This window comes from Chelonia mydas, chromosome 12 (genome assembly GCF_015237465.2).
Source record: "Chelonia mydas isolate rCheMyd1 chromosome 12, rCheMyd1.pri.v2, whole genome shotgun sequence".
NCBI lineage: Eukaryota > Metazoa > Chordata > Testudines > Cheloniidae > Chelonia > Chelonia mydas.
In genome coordinates, this window is record NC_051252.2 from 2,218,053 (window position 1) to 2,230,816 (window position 12,764).

Genomic DNA, 12,764 nt, shown 5'->3' on the forward strand with positions numbered 1-12,764 from the left:
AATAAGCTTAGGGGGTCTTTCATGCGGGTCCCCACATCTGTACCCTAGAGTTCAGAGTGGGGAAGGAACCCTGACAACACCCTTGCCCCCTGACCACCACCCCGAACTTCCCCGCCCTCTATCCAACCCCCCCGCCCCCTGCCCCCTTACCGCGCTGCCTGGAGCACTGGTGGCTGGCGGCGCTACAGCCGCACCGCCGAGAGCACCGGGTCAGGCTGCAGCTCTGCAGCTGTGCTGCCCGGCCGCCCAGAGCATTGCGCCGACGGTGCAGTGAGACGAGGCTGCGGGGGAGGGGGATCAGCAGGGGAGGGGCAGGGGGCTAGCCTCCTGGGCCAGGAGCCGGGCAAGAGGGTCGCACGGGCCCGGGCCGTAGTTTGCCCACCTCTGCTCTAGAGGCATCCCTGGCCCTGCCCCCGCCATTCGCTGGCTCCCTGCAGCCCGCTATGTCTCCTGGACTCTTTGAAACCAGCCTCCTGACTACCTGGCTCCTGCTGCCCTCTGGGTGCTGAGCTGCCCTGATCTCACTTGCCACGGTCCTGGCACTGGCACAGCCCCAGCGCTGGGAGTCCAGCCTTTCTGCTCTGCTGGGCATAGGTGGGTTAGCACTTGCCCAGCTTTCAGGCTGACTAATTGCTACAAAACCAGTCTGTGGCTGCCAGGCCAGGCCAGGCAGGGCCCAGGCAGGGCTGTTGCGTTAGAACAGTGGGTTTATTAAGGACACATGCACGGCTGACGGTGTGGCACTGGAATGACCTGGCCCAGGGCTCCTGTTGCTAGCCGGGGAGCGTCTCACCAGGGAAGAACTTTCCCTTCCCAGTCCACAAAGGCCCCGTTGTCCTTCTCGGAGAGTGTCGGGAGCACATTCAGGATCCCTCGGACACTCATGTCCACCGTCAGTGGGACCTGCAGGGGGCAAAGAAGAGTGAGGGGGAGAAGCCTGCCCTGGAGCTGGCCCAGGACACCAAGGGCCCAGGGGCAGGGGGCCAGGATCTGGGACAGGATCTCAGTAATCCCATTCTGCCCTCGCTGGCAGTGAACGGGGAGCCAGGTCGTGGAGACAGACGACCAGCTCCAGACGACCATGGCACCAGCAGCCCCGGGAAGCAACGCCCAGGACACAGCATCAGAGACACCAACTTTCGTTGGCACCAGTGGGTGCTAGCGCCCCACCCCCGGCCCCGCCCTGAATCCATCCCCCCCGCCTCTATTGGATCCCTCCCCAAATCCCCGCCCTGGCCCCGCTTCTTCCCCAAGCGTGCGGTGTTCCTCCTCCTCCTCCCCCTGCAAGCGCTGGGAGGGAGTGGGGAGAAGCTGAACATGCGGCGCGCTCAGGGAAGGAGGTGGAGGTGGAGGTGAGCTGCCGGTGGGTGCTCTGCACCCACCAATTTTTCCCCGTGGGTGCTCCAGCCCCGGACTGGCTCTCCAGGGAGCTGGGTTGTCATAACTATAAAGGGAAGGGTAACCACCTTTCTCTATACAGTGCTAGAAAATCCCGCCTGGCCAGAGGCAACCTCCTGTTACCTGGAAAGCGTTAAGAAGCATAGCTAACCTGGCTGGCACCTGACCCAAAGGACCAATAAGGGGACAAGATACTTTCAAATCTTGGGGTGGGGGGAAGGCTTTTGTTTGTGCTCTTTGTTTACGTGGTTGTTCTCTCTTGGGACTGAGAGAGGCCAGACAGAATCCATCTTCTCCAACCCATCCTAAGCCAAGTCTCCAATATTGCAACCAGTAGAGGTGAGCCAGGCAAGGCGGATTAGTTTATCTTTTGGTTTATGTGAATTTTCCCTGTGTTAAGAGGGAGGTTTATTCCTGTTTTCTGTAACTTTAAGGTTTGCCCAGAGGGGGATCCTCTGTGTTTTGAATCTGAATACCCTGAAAAGTATTTTCCATCCTGATTTTACAGAGATGATTTTTACCTTTCTTTTTTTTTAAAATAAAATCCTTCTTTTAAGAACCTGACTGATTTTTCCATTGTTCCAAGATCCAGGGGTTTGGGTCTTTGATGATTTTGAAACCAATTGGTTAGGATTATTCTCAAGCCTCCCCAGGAAAGGGGGTGTGTAGGGCTAGGGGGGATATTTTGGGGGAAGACGTCTCCAAGTGGGCTCTTTCCCTGTTCTTTACACGCTTGTTTAACACGCTTGGTGGTGGCAGCATACGGTTCAAGGACAAGGCAAAGTTTGTACCTTGGGGAAGTTTTTAACCCAAGGTGGTAAGAATAAGCTTAGGGGTCTTTCATGTGGGTCTCCACATCTGTACCTAGAGTTCAGAGTGGGGAAGGAACCCTGACATGGGTCCTGACAACCGCCTCACTGGGATGGGAGCCCCTGAGAGGTGTCATCAATATGGGGGGAGTGATAAGGGAACAGCCTCCAGCGTAACCATTCCCCCTACAATGAACATCTGCCCATGACATGAGGCTACACCTGGCCTCTCCCAGCGAGGCACCTACCTGGTGGGAGGCGGAGCTCCCCATGTCAGTCTGCACCCAGCCAGGATGGACAGCAATGCTCAGGATCCCGTCTCCGCCATACCCCAAGGACTGGCACTTGGTGAGCATGTTCAGAGCAGCCTGTGGGCGAGACACCATGAGCAGAGACAGCAGCGTGTGGGGAGATCAGGGACCCACCCCCAGGAAAAGGTGAGCAAGGGGGGCAGCTGATGCAAGCTGCAGTGTGTGAGTCTCTCCTTGGGGATGATCAGCATGTTGCTGAATCGCCACCTCTCACTGCACCGGGCCCACGTGCAGGACCCAGAGTCCTGTTCCAAGGTTTGGGCTGTGGGGTCAGGTGACCAAGCATCATGTGACCCGGAGGCAGTGCTTCCCATAAGAGGGAGCGGAGTGAGACTGGCCTGAACGCTGGCCTGACAGGTAAAACCTGGGGGTCAAACCAGGGGGGCAAGAAAGACGTTTCTTTCCCCTTTGCTGTAGCAGAACACAGGGAACCAGCGTGAATTCGTGCCCTGCTGAGCGCACCCCCTACCTTGCTGCACCGATAAGAGATAACTTGCCCCAACTGCCAGGCAAAGGGATTCGTGATGGAGCCGCCCTCACTGGACATGTTGACAATGGCCGCCTTGCTACAGCTCAGCCCTGGCTGGGGGCTTCCCTGGGCAGCCTTCTTCAGCAAGGGCAGGAACGCCTGGCGGGAGGGGAGAAAAGAGCACCCACAGGGTCAGCTTAGGAGAAAGGACCCACGCTCCTCTCTTCACCAGCAGACTCTGATTTGAATTGAAGTGGGTCCAGCTGTTGCCCAGCTGCAGCGCAGCACCGCCCGTGACACCTCTGGTGGGCTGGCCCCCTCAGCCTGCTGCTCCTGGGCCATGCTCTCTCCCTGCCCCTCCACCTCGTTCATAGTCTCCTCAGCCCTCTTTTAAAGGCTGGTTTCTCTGAGCTGGGTCATCCCATTCTGCCCTTGCTGGCAGCGAACGGGGAGCCAGGTCCCAGGCCAGGGTTTACAATAGAAAGTGGGTGAAAAGGGCTGCACCCCGAGAGACAACCTAAGCCCCAGTGGAGACAGCATGAGGTCAACAGAAGAATTCTTCCATTGCCCCAGCTACCGCCTGGGAAGCAGTGGATTTATTACAGCAACAGAAGAACCCTTTCGGCACCACTGTCGTGTTTCTAGTGTAGACACAGCCAATCATACACTGTTTCCCTACCTTAGAGCCCTGCACAGAGTATCTTGTGGGATTGTACACGCCCTCTAGACCCGGGGTTCTCAAACGGGGGGTCAGGACCCCTAAGGGGGTTACAAGGTTATTACATGGAGGGGTCACGAGCTGTCAGCCTCCACCCCAAACCTCGCTTTGCTTCTAGCATTTATAATGGTGTTAAATATATTAAGAAGTGTTTTTAATGTATAAGGGGGGGTCGCACTCGGAGACTTGCTGTGTGAAAGGGGTCACCAGGGGAAACGTTTGAGAACCCCTGCTCTGGATGCTAGACAGAGGCCTCAACTCGCTGACACGGAAGTATTTCCCCCTATAGTACACTGAGCTATACTCACTCAGCATACCGCAGAAATCAGGTAGGATGGTCAAATACCAGCAGCTTTGGCCTAACTCTGCTTCCATCCAAGTCAATCGGAGTTTTAGCACTGAGGTATTAAGAACCTAGGTAGGCCAAAATAATTTACTTCTTCAAATCCTACTTAGTATAAGAGTAGTAGCGAAACTTGTGGGCATATCCGGTATAAAATAGTCCACCTATGATCAGAGCTAAGACAGCCTCAACATTAGCGGCCTTGTCCAATACCTGTCCCTACAGAAGGCTGGACTGCTGGTGGAAAAGAAAGTACCTCGTATCTAGATGTTAACAAAGAGATGCAAATACACACTTCAGGGACAACTTAGCACAGTGTAAGGTTGGGATTTAAGTGCCCAACTCTCATTCACTGTCAATGGGATTTGTGTGCCCAACTCCCTTAACCACCTTTGAAAAACCCAGACCTAGTGTATAGAGATAGAGAAGGCTAGTCCAACAATCACATGAGTGTACAGATAAAAGACATGGGAACGATGCCATGGGGAACTAAGGGTGCAGGAAAAGTTGTAGTTATATTTATCTGCTGGAGCAATAATAAGTGACCATATCACTGAAGAGCATCCTGTAAGGCACGTGTCCAGCGGGGCACAGCTAAGGTTTTATGGGCAGCCTTAACCTCTGATGAATTGCTCTTGTTTGGAATGTCTTTCCCACTCTGGCTGGGGATGCTGATTGTCCCATTCTGATTGGCTGGGTCACATCCATGCACTAGCTCCAAAGGGTGACCACTTGTGACCTCCTCCCCAAATATTGTTTACACCCATCACTGCTCCCATGCTGTCCAGCGGGGTGTCCTGGGCTCAAATGGGAGGGTCAACAGCAGCTGCACGGTGAAGGCAGGTGACAAGAGGCTGCTGTGGGATGCGGGGAAGGAGAGGGTGGGACTGGGGGAGAAAGGAAAAGAGATTTGAAGTGCCCCCCTCCCCTGCCCTGCGAGCTGGTGCCTAGAGCCTTAAAGCCACTTTAGACCCAGTTTCTAAATGGTTCAATTTGCCACATCCAGTTCCTGACACAAAGTGCCTTGAAAGGGGCTGTAAGCCCTGTGGTGGAGCTGAAAGGGCAGCAGCTGGGGATGAAGGGTCCAGAAAAGCTTAGACAGAAACTAACAAGCAAGAGCAGCATGCGGCACTGGGAGGAACCCTGGTCTTACTATGCTTGCCAGCCATTCTACTGGGAGTATTTGTCATAGTGGAAGGATACAGTGGAGAAGCATCAGCATCCTTTTCTCTAGGGAGATGGCCTCTACTGTGGGGGCTGGACTCTTGGCTCAGACCCCACCGGAGCAGGGCTAGGGGGCTCTAGGTCCGTTTCTCGGATGGTTACAGTCCCATAATGCACCTGACACGTACACTGTGATGAACACACACCCGCCAGGTTGGCTCATTGGTCCAGAAACCAGAGCCCTGGGGGGAAGGGAAGCGTTCTGGCCTAAGCAAAGTCAAACCCCAGTGTAGCTGGTGACGTGCCCTCTGTTGGGGCCCTTACCTGGCTCACCAGGAGAGGCCCTGTCACGTTGGTTTGCATACACCAGGGACATGTCCTCCGGTGTCTCAGACTCTAGTGTGTTCAGCCTCAGTATCCCAGCGTTGTTTATCAGCAGATTCAGCCCCGAGCCTTTCAGATGCTCCTCAACTCTGGCTGCTGCCGCCTTGATGCTGGCTGGGGTCCCGTAACTTGCTCCAGAGACAGAGTAGGGGGTTCAGGGGGCCTGGTTCCTCTGCCCTGTAGCTAACCCCTCTAGCCGGACACGAAGCCCAGGCTGCTCCACAGAGCCATGCTAAGATCTAGGGAGATGGTACCACAGCTAGCCGGACCTGGGTCGAGCCATGGCAGGGCAAGGGCGGATATGCGTGGAAGGCAGAGCGTGAAATCGGGGGGCCAGGGATCAGCCGGGCGAGTTGGAAAGCAGTGCGGCCGTATGAGTGTTAATGGGGCGGGGGAAGGGCATGTTGGAACACAGGATCTTCCCACAGGTGAGCAGGATTTGAAAGCTGCCGTCGGAGCTCTGGCAGGCTCGCCCTCGCCATCCCAGGAGCCAGCCTGAGGTGCGGTTGTTTGGCAGTGGGTGAAACACACCGATTTTCCCTTTTAAAAAGTGACTGCCCGCATTTTTTTACCAGAACCGTTAGCAGCATTTTTGGGTTACTGGAAAAGCTGGGTCAACAGAAGCGCTCGATAGCCGTTTCGATACGTCCCCGAACACATCAGACAAGCCAATCGGATCCCCCGAGGGCGGCTGTGACCCTGTGTGCGAAGTCACTATGCCACTCGCTCAGATTTGGCCCCGCTCCCCACATCCTTGGTCATGTGAGCAGCACTCCAAGCACCAGCGGGATGAGCAGCTGGTCCCAGAAGATCCAAGGCATGGCCAGCCCAGCCACGGTGAGTGCACTGTATGGCTATTGACTGGGCCTGGGGTGCCCCCAGGAATTTGGGCCCTGGCCATTGCCATAGTTTGTCTAGCCCTGGCAGGATCCCTAGGCTGGATTAGTTCCCACTATCCCATCCTGTGAGAGGCATCCCTGAGGCTAGCAGAGCTGCCCAAAGGGCAGCCCCTGTTCATGAAATTGATTCCCTGACTCCAAAGCTTCAACCACCTGAAGGGGGGTTCCAAAGAGGATGGAGCTCGGCTGGTCTCATTGGGGGCAGATGACAGAACAAGGAGCAATGGTCTCAAGTTGCAGTGGGGGAGGTCTAGGTTGGATATTAGGAAGCACTTGGAATGGGTTACCTAGGGAGATGGTGGACTCTCCATCGTTTAGAGATTTTAAGACCCGGCTTGACAAAGCCCTAGCTAGGATGATTTAGTTGGGGTCGGTCCTGCTTTGAGCAGGGGGTGCAACTAGATGACCTCCTGAAGTTTTTTCCAACCCTGATCTTCTATGATTCTATGAGTCTATGAAAGCAAATCTGTCCCCAATAGAGAGAAGGCCCGTTCAGACCCAAACCAGCCAGGCTCATACATGGCACAGGCAGCCCTGACTCTGAATCAAAATCATCCCTTCCCTGCCAATCTGGCACACGGGGCAATCTGCAGATACCAGGAACTTCCTGGGCCTCCTCCTGACCAAGCCCGCAGAGCCTGAGTGGGACGTGGGAGACCTGGGAATCGCTCTGCTGAGACGGGTGAGCGCTAGGCACCCTCCCCTTCACTAACACCTAGGCAAGACTACCACTAACAGTGCCTCCCAACAAGGCAAGGAACAGGAACACGGAGACAGGGAGACAGGGAATGGGACCCAGAGCAAGGGAACCTCGTCTCTCTGGGTCCAGGGCAGGGCACCCACCTAGTGCAACAATCATCAGGTTGGATGCCTGGATGCCAAGGTCTTTAATTCCTGAAAAAGAATAAAGTCAATGATTATTGACAGAGCCCCCAGCGACGGTCAAGCCGGGCACAGTCCAGGTCCCTGCTGCTACCCAGGACCAAGTAAATATCTCATTGCTTTGACGCTGCAAAGCTCCCATGCGCAGGGTCCAGCCCTGGCTTTCGGGGTCTGCAACAGGGGTCTGCAGCCTGGGTCTTTAAAACACCATCATCTAGCCCAGTGCAGTCAAGTCAGGGACACGTTTCCTTGTCCCCTTTAGGACACAGGCACAAAGCAGTGCAGGCGTCACCCACCTGTGCTCCCTGCTCTCTCCCTCAATGCACTCTGCTAGCTTTGCATGTGTCCCGTGCAGAGCTCGTCCCCAGCCAACGTAGCTGCCTTATGTGCCAGGGAGTGTCAGCCTGGAGCAGTGTCTGGAATCCCCTCCTGCTTGGGCCTGTTGCTTTTGGGTCCAAGTGCTGAGAGGCTAGAAGCCCCTCACTTAGATCCCCCCACCCCGGGTACAGCTAATTCCATCTCGCCTCGCCCCATTCTACCTGTGCTTGTGCTCCCTCCGGATCCCGGCAGGTCGCAAAGACCCACTTGGGTGGGTTTGATTTCCCCAGAAACTGCTTGGCAAGCCCCAGGCCGATTCCCGACTGGCCCCAGTCACCAGAACGCTGCGGACATTAAAGCCAGCCATGGTCCCTTGCCTGCCTCTGCCCCAGCCGGCACTGCCTCGGCTCAGTGAGAGCTGGGTTAGCTGCACCCACTTCCCCTGCATCTGGGGTTACCAAATGCTCGATTCTACGCCAGGGACTCTTGGCTACAGTCCAGGCCTGGCCTGTGCAGAGTGAATCAACAGCAGCCCAGCGGAGGCTCCCTGCAGGGGAATGGGAGTCACCATGGATTGGAGAAGCTCCCAGAAGGGCGGAGCTGTGAAGTGCAGAAAGAGATGACAAGGGGGGCAGGCTGATAGGAAGCTATGGGATGGGATGGATTCATGCAATTTTGGAGGGTGTTTTCAACGGGGCAGGGTTGCAATCTCTCACTGAAGTGATAAGAATTTGAGCAAGTTAATATTCAACATGGTGAAACTCATCCTCCACCCCCTGACTTGGTTGAGCCCAGTGGCACCTAGAAGTGGCTTTCAGGGGTTGTGGACTATAGTTGACACAGTAATGATCTGTTCTAACGTACCTGCGGTGCAAGAACCCTACATTTGATTGCCCCATGAAGACTGTGGACAACACCCAGGCTGTGCAGCACACTCCTCACATGTCTTTGCGGGTTATTTATTTTGCAGGATGTTTAACCCTTTCTAGCCATGTGTCACGCCTATGAACTAAATTCTAAAGGAACTCTTTGCAACTACAAAGCTCACCATCTCTGCTATGAATCTGTGCCTAAATGAATTGAACTCATGTCTGTATGTATATTGATCTTTTAACCATACTTTCTCTCTTTTGTTTTTAAATACATTTTAGTTTAGTTAATAAGAATGGCTGTAGCATGTATTTGGGTAAGATCTGGAATATTCAATAACCTGGGAGGCAATGTGTCCGATCCCTTAGGATTGGTAGAACCTGTTCTTTTATATGGTGAAATAAGATTTTCAGAAATCATATTTGACTTAGGTACCTGGATGGAGGCCTGAGGGTGGATCACTTTAAGGGAACTGTGTTGTTTGTACTTCTGAGTAACCAGTAAGGTAATAAAGAAGCTGTTTTATGCTGTCTTGGTAAATCTAAATGTGGAATATCCACCAGCTTTTTGGGGACTGTCTGCCCCATTCTTTGCAGTTCACCTACTTGCGTGACCACAGCTGGCTCCCTACTAGGACCCCAGTCACAATAGTTATAGTCCAATGTCCAATATCATATTCAGGCGGACCAGTCAGCACTGGGATCCCAATCTTGTGGCTTAAGCTTCCCCTGCATTGGAGCATCGAGCAGATCTGAGATGACAGAATCAGGACCCAACGGTCTTTTATACAGTTTTCTAGCATCCACTTGACCGTACAGTTCTGGGTAAACAATAGGCTTTTGATGTAACCTTTTGCTTTCAAAACACCACAATAATTAGTTACACAAATTAACGTAGGGCAATTTATCCATTAGGCAGTCTATCATAAACTTCAAAGAACATATAGACAATGACTTCATCCAAGATTCATCTAAATGTTAGGTTTCAGAGTAGCAGCCGTGTTAGTCTGTATTCGCAAAAAGAAAGGAGGACGTGTGGCGCCTTAGAGACTAACAAATTTATTTGAGCATAAGCTTTCGTGAGCTACAGCTCACTTCATCCGATGCATTCAGTGGAAAATACAGTGGGGAGATTTATATACACAGAGAACATGAAACAATGGGTGTTATCATACACACTGTAAGGAGAGTGATCACTTAAGATGAGCTAATACCAGCAGGAGTGTGGGGGGAGAGGGGAAGAAAACCTTTTGTAGTGATAATCAAGGTGGCCAATAAACATGGGGAAATAGCTTTACTTGTGTAATAAACCCATCCACTCCCAGTCTTTATTCAAGCCTAAGTCAATTGTGTCCAGTTTGCAAATTAATTCCAATTCAGCAGTCTCTCGTTGGAGTCTGTTTTGAAGTCTTTTTGTTGTAATATTGCGACTTTTAGGTCTGTAATCGAGTGACCAGAGAGATCGAAGTGTTCTCCGACTGGTTTATGAATGTTATAATCTTGACATCTGATTTGTGTCCATTTATTCTTTTACGTAGAGACTGTCCAGTTTGGCCAATGTACATAGCAGAGGGGCATTGCTGGCAGATGATGGCATATATCACATGGTAGATGTGCAGGTGAACAAGGCTCTGATAGTGTGGCTGATGTATTAGGCCCTATGATGGTGTCCCCTGAATAGATATGTGGGCACAGTTGCAATGGGCTTTGTTGCAAGGATAGGTTCCTGGGTTAGTGGTTCTGTGGTGTGGTATGTGGTTGCTGGTGAGTATTTGCTTCAGGTTGGCGGCTGTCTGTAAGCAAGGACTGGCCTGTCTCCCAAGATCTGTGAGAGTGATGGGTCGTCCTTCAGGATAGGTTGTAGATCCTTGAGATGCGTTGGAGAGGTTTTAGTTGGGGGCTGAAGGTGATGGCTAGTGGCGTTCTGTTATTTTCTTTGTTGGGCCTGTCTTGTAGTAGGTGACTTCTGGGTACTCTTCTGGCTCTGTCAATCTGTTTCTTCACTTCAGCAGGTGGGTATTGTAGTTGTAAGAATGCTTGATAGAGATCTTGTAGGTGTTTGTCTCTGTCTGAGGGTTGGAGCAAATGCGGTTGTATCGTAGAGCTTGGCATTCTACATTCTACACAAAGTGGACTACAAGCCGTCAGGAACAGTATCCCCGATAATGTCACAGCAAACCTGGTGGCTGAACTTTGTGACTTTGTCGCTCACCCATAACTATTTCACATTTGGGGACAATGTATACCTTCAAATCAGTGGCACTGCCATGGGTACCCACTTGGTCCCACAGTATGCCAACATTTTATGGCTGACTTAGAACACAACGCTTCCTCAGCTCTCATCCCCTAATGTTCCCTACTCTACTTGCGCTATATTGATGACATCTTTCATTCTGGACCCATGAAAAGAAGCCCTTGAGGAATTCCACCATGATTTCAACCATTTCCATCCCATCATCAACCTCAGCTTGGACAGTCCACACAAGATCCACTTCCTGGACACTACGGTGCTAATAAGCGATGGTCACATAAACACCACCCTATACCGGAAACCTACTGACCGCTATTCCTACCTACATGCCTCCAGCTTTCATCCAGATCACATCATATGATCCATGTCTACAGCACGCTCTATGATACAACCGCATTTGCTCCAACCCCTCAGCTCAGATGGGGGTAGCAGTAGTCTACATTATTGGAAAGAGGTACACAGCCTAAAAAGTTTGAAAGCCAATGCCTTAAAGGACTAATGCATTAGAACTGCCCACGAGAGGGCTGGGCAGTACAGGACATACATTTCTGAGGAGAGTTCAAGACTGGGGGTGTGTTGGGGTCACCTTGCAGGCAGACCTAGCTCTAGGCCAACTAAGCAATTGCTTGGTCACCAAGCAGCTCAAGGGGCCCCCATTCACATTTTTAGTATGTGTTGTGGGGAGGGGGGATATTCCTGCTTAGGGCCCCACTGGTACTAGCACACTCTGCTGCAGGCTAACCAGGCTGGTGAGAGCCAGGGTGTGGACTGGCAGGCTGCAGTTACACAGATACATCGGGAGTTGACCTGTTGGGTGGCTGGCTGGCTGTGAGCGGCCCAGGTTGGAGAGCTACCACAGCAAAGCATTTTGAGGCAATGAGGTTGCAGAGCAGGGGTGATACAGCCCCTTGATGGTCTGGATTTCACCCCCCTATGTCGAAGCCAATCTGACCTCTTCCCCCAGCCCCCTGCCCTCCCCTGCCTCACGTGGGCAGCAGAACGCAGGGGCGGCACAAGGCCTTCGAGGGGGTGTTGAAGGGAGCAATGGGAGGGGGAGGACAGCCATGCAGTGCCCAGCGGAGGTGAGTGTAAGATTCATGGAGGAGGCCAGTGCATCTGTGATTGGTTATCTGATCTCTCTTCCTCCCCACCCTCCATCTGGGCTCCAGAGAGGACAGGGGCCCTGGAGGAGGAGTGTGGCAGTTGAAACCTGCCTGAGAGCAGAAGAGGCAAGAGACAGCTGCAGAGAGCTGCTTGGGAGGCTTGGCGGAGAGAGCTGGGTTCAGACAAGTTGACACAAAACGCTGGAGGAAACGACCCAGGCTGGGGCCCTGCTGAGTGGAGGTCCCAGGCAGTGGCCCTGGCAAAAGGAGGATCCAGGTTGGTCAAGGAAAGCCAAGGCTGGGCGGCAAGGGACAGGTGGTCCTGGGCAGGGTGGGGGAGTAAAATCGGGGGGAGCTCTCTTGTGGGAGACTTGCCGTGGGGCCAGGGTGAGTCAGGAGACTGGCCACTGTCCAGCAGGGAGGCCTAAAGAGGTGGACCTGGATGGGATCCGAGGAACTGGGAACGCAGCACGGCTGTGAACACTGCTGGGGGAGACCGGGAGCACTGGCTTTGAAAAGGAGAATGGGATTGAAATGTCTGTACCGGGGAAGGGGCAGGGCTAGAGTGTTTGGTTTTGTGCAGTTAGGAAGTTGGCAACCCTAAGCCTCCTGGCATGACGGGGCGTCTTGGTGTATTGGCAGAATCGAGCCCCTGGCATGGGGGGAGAGTGGGGGCAGCAGAGACAGACGTACACAGAATCTGAGGTGGGGGCGGAGACTGGAGGGTCCTGTTTAGAGACAGGGAGGTCACCAGAGGCCCTGCCAAGAGGGGGATGGAGGGCATGGGGGAGTGGTTATAGGGGTGCACGCAGAGCCCTTGGCATGGGGGTGGGGGAGAACAGGGGC

The 12,764-nt window shown here is 53.3% G+C and overlaps 1 pseudogene; it reads right to left on the reverse strand.

The window, feature by feature from the left end:
- Window positions 1-708: 708 nt before the first annotated feature.
- Window positions 709-8,062, reverse strand: LOC119563719 (annotated as a pseudogene).
- Window positions 8,063-12,764: the final 4,702 nt, after the last annotated feature.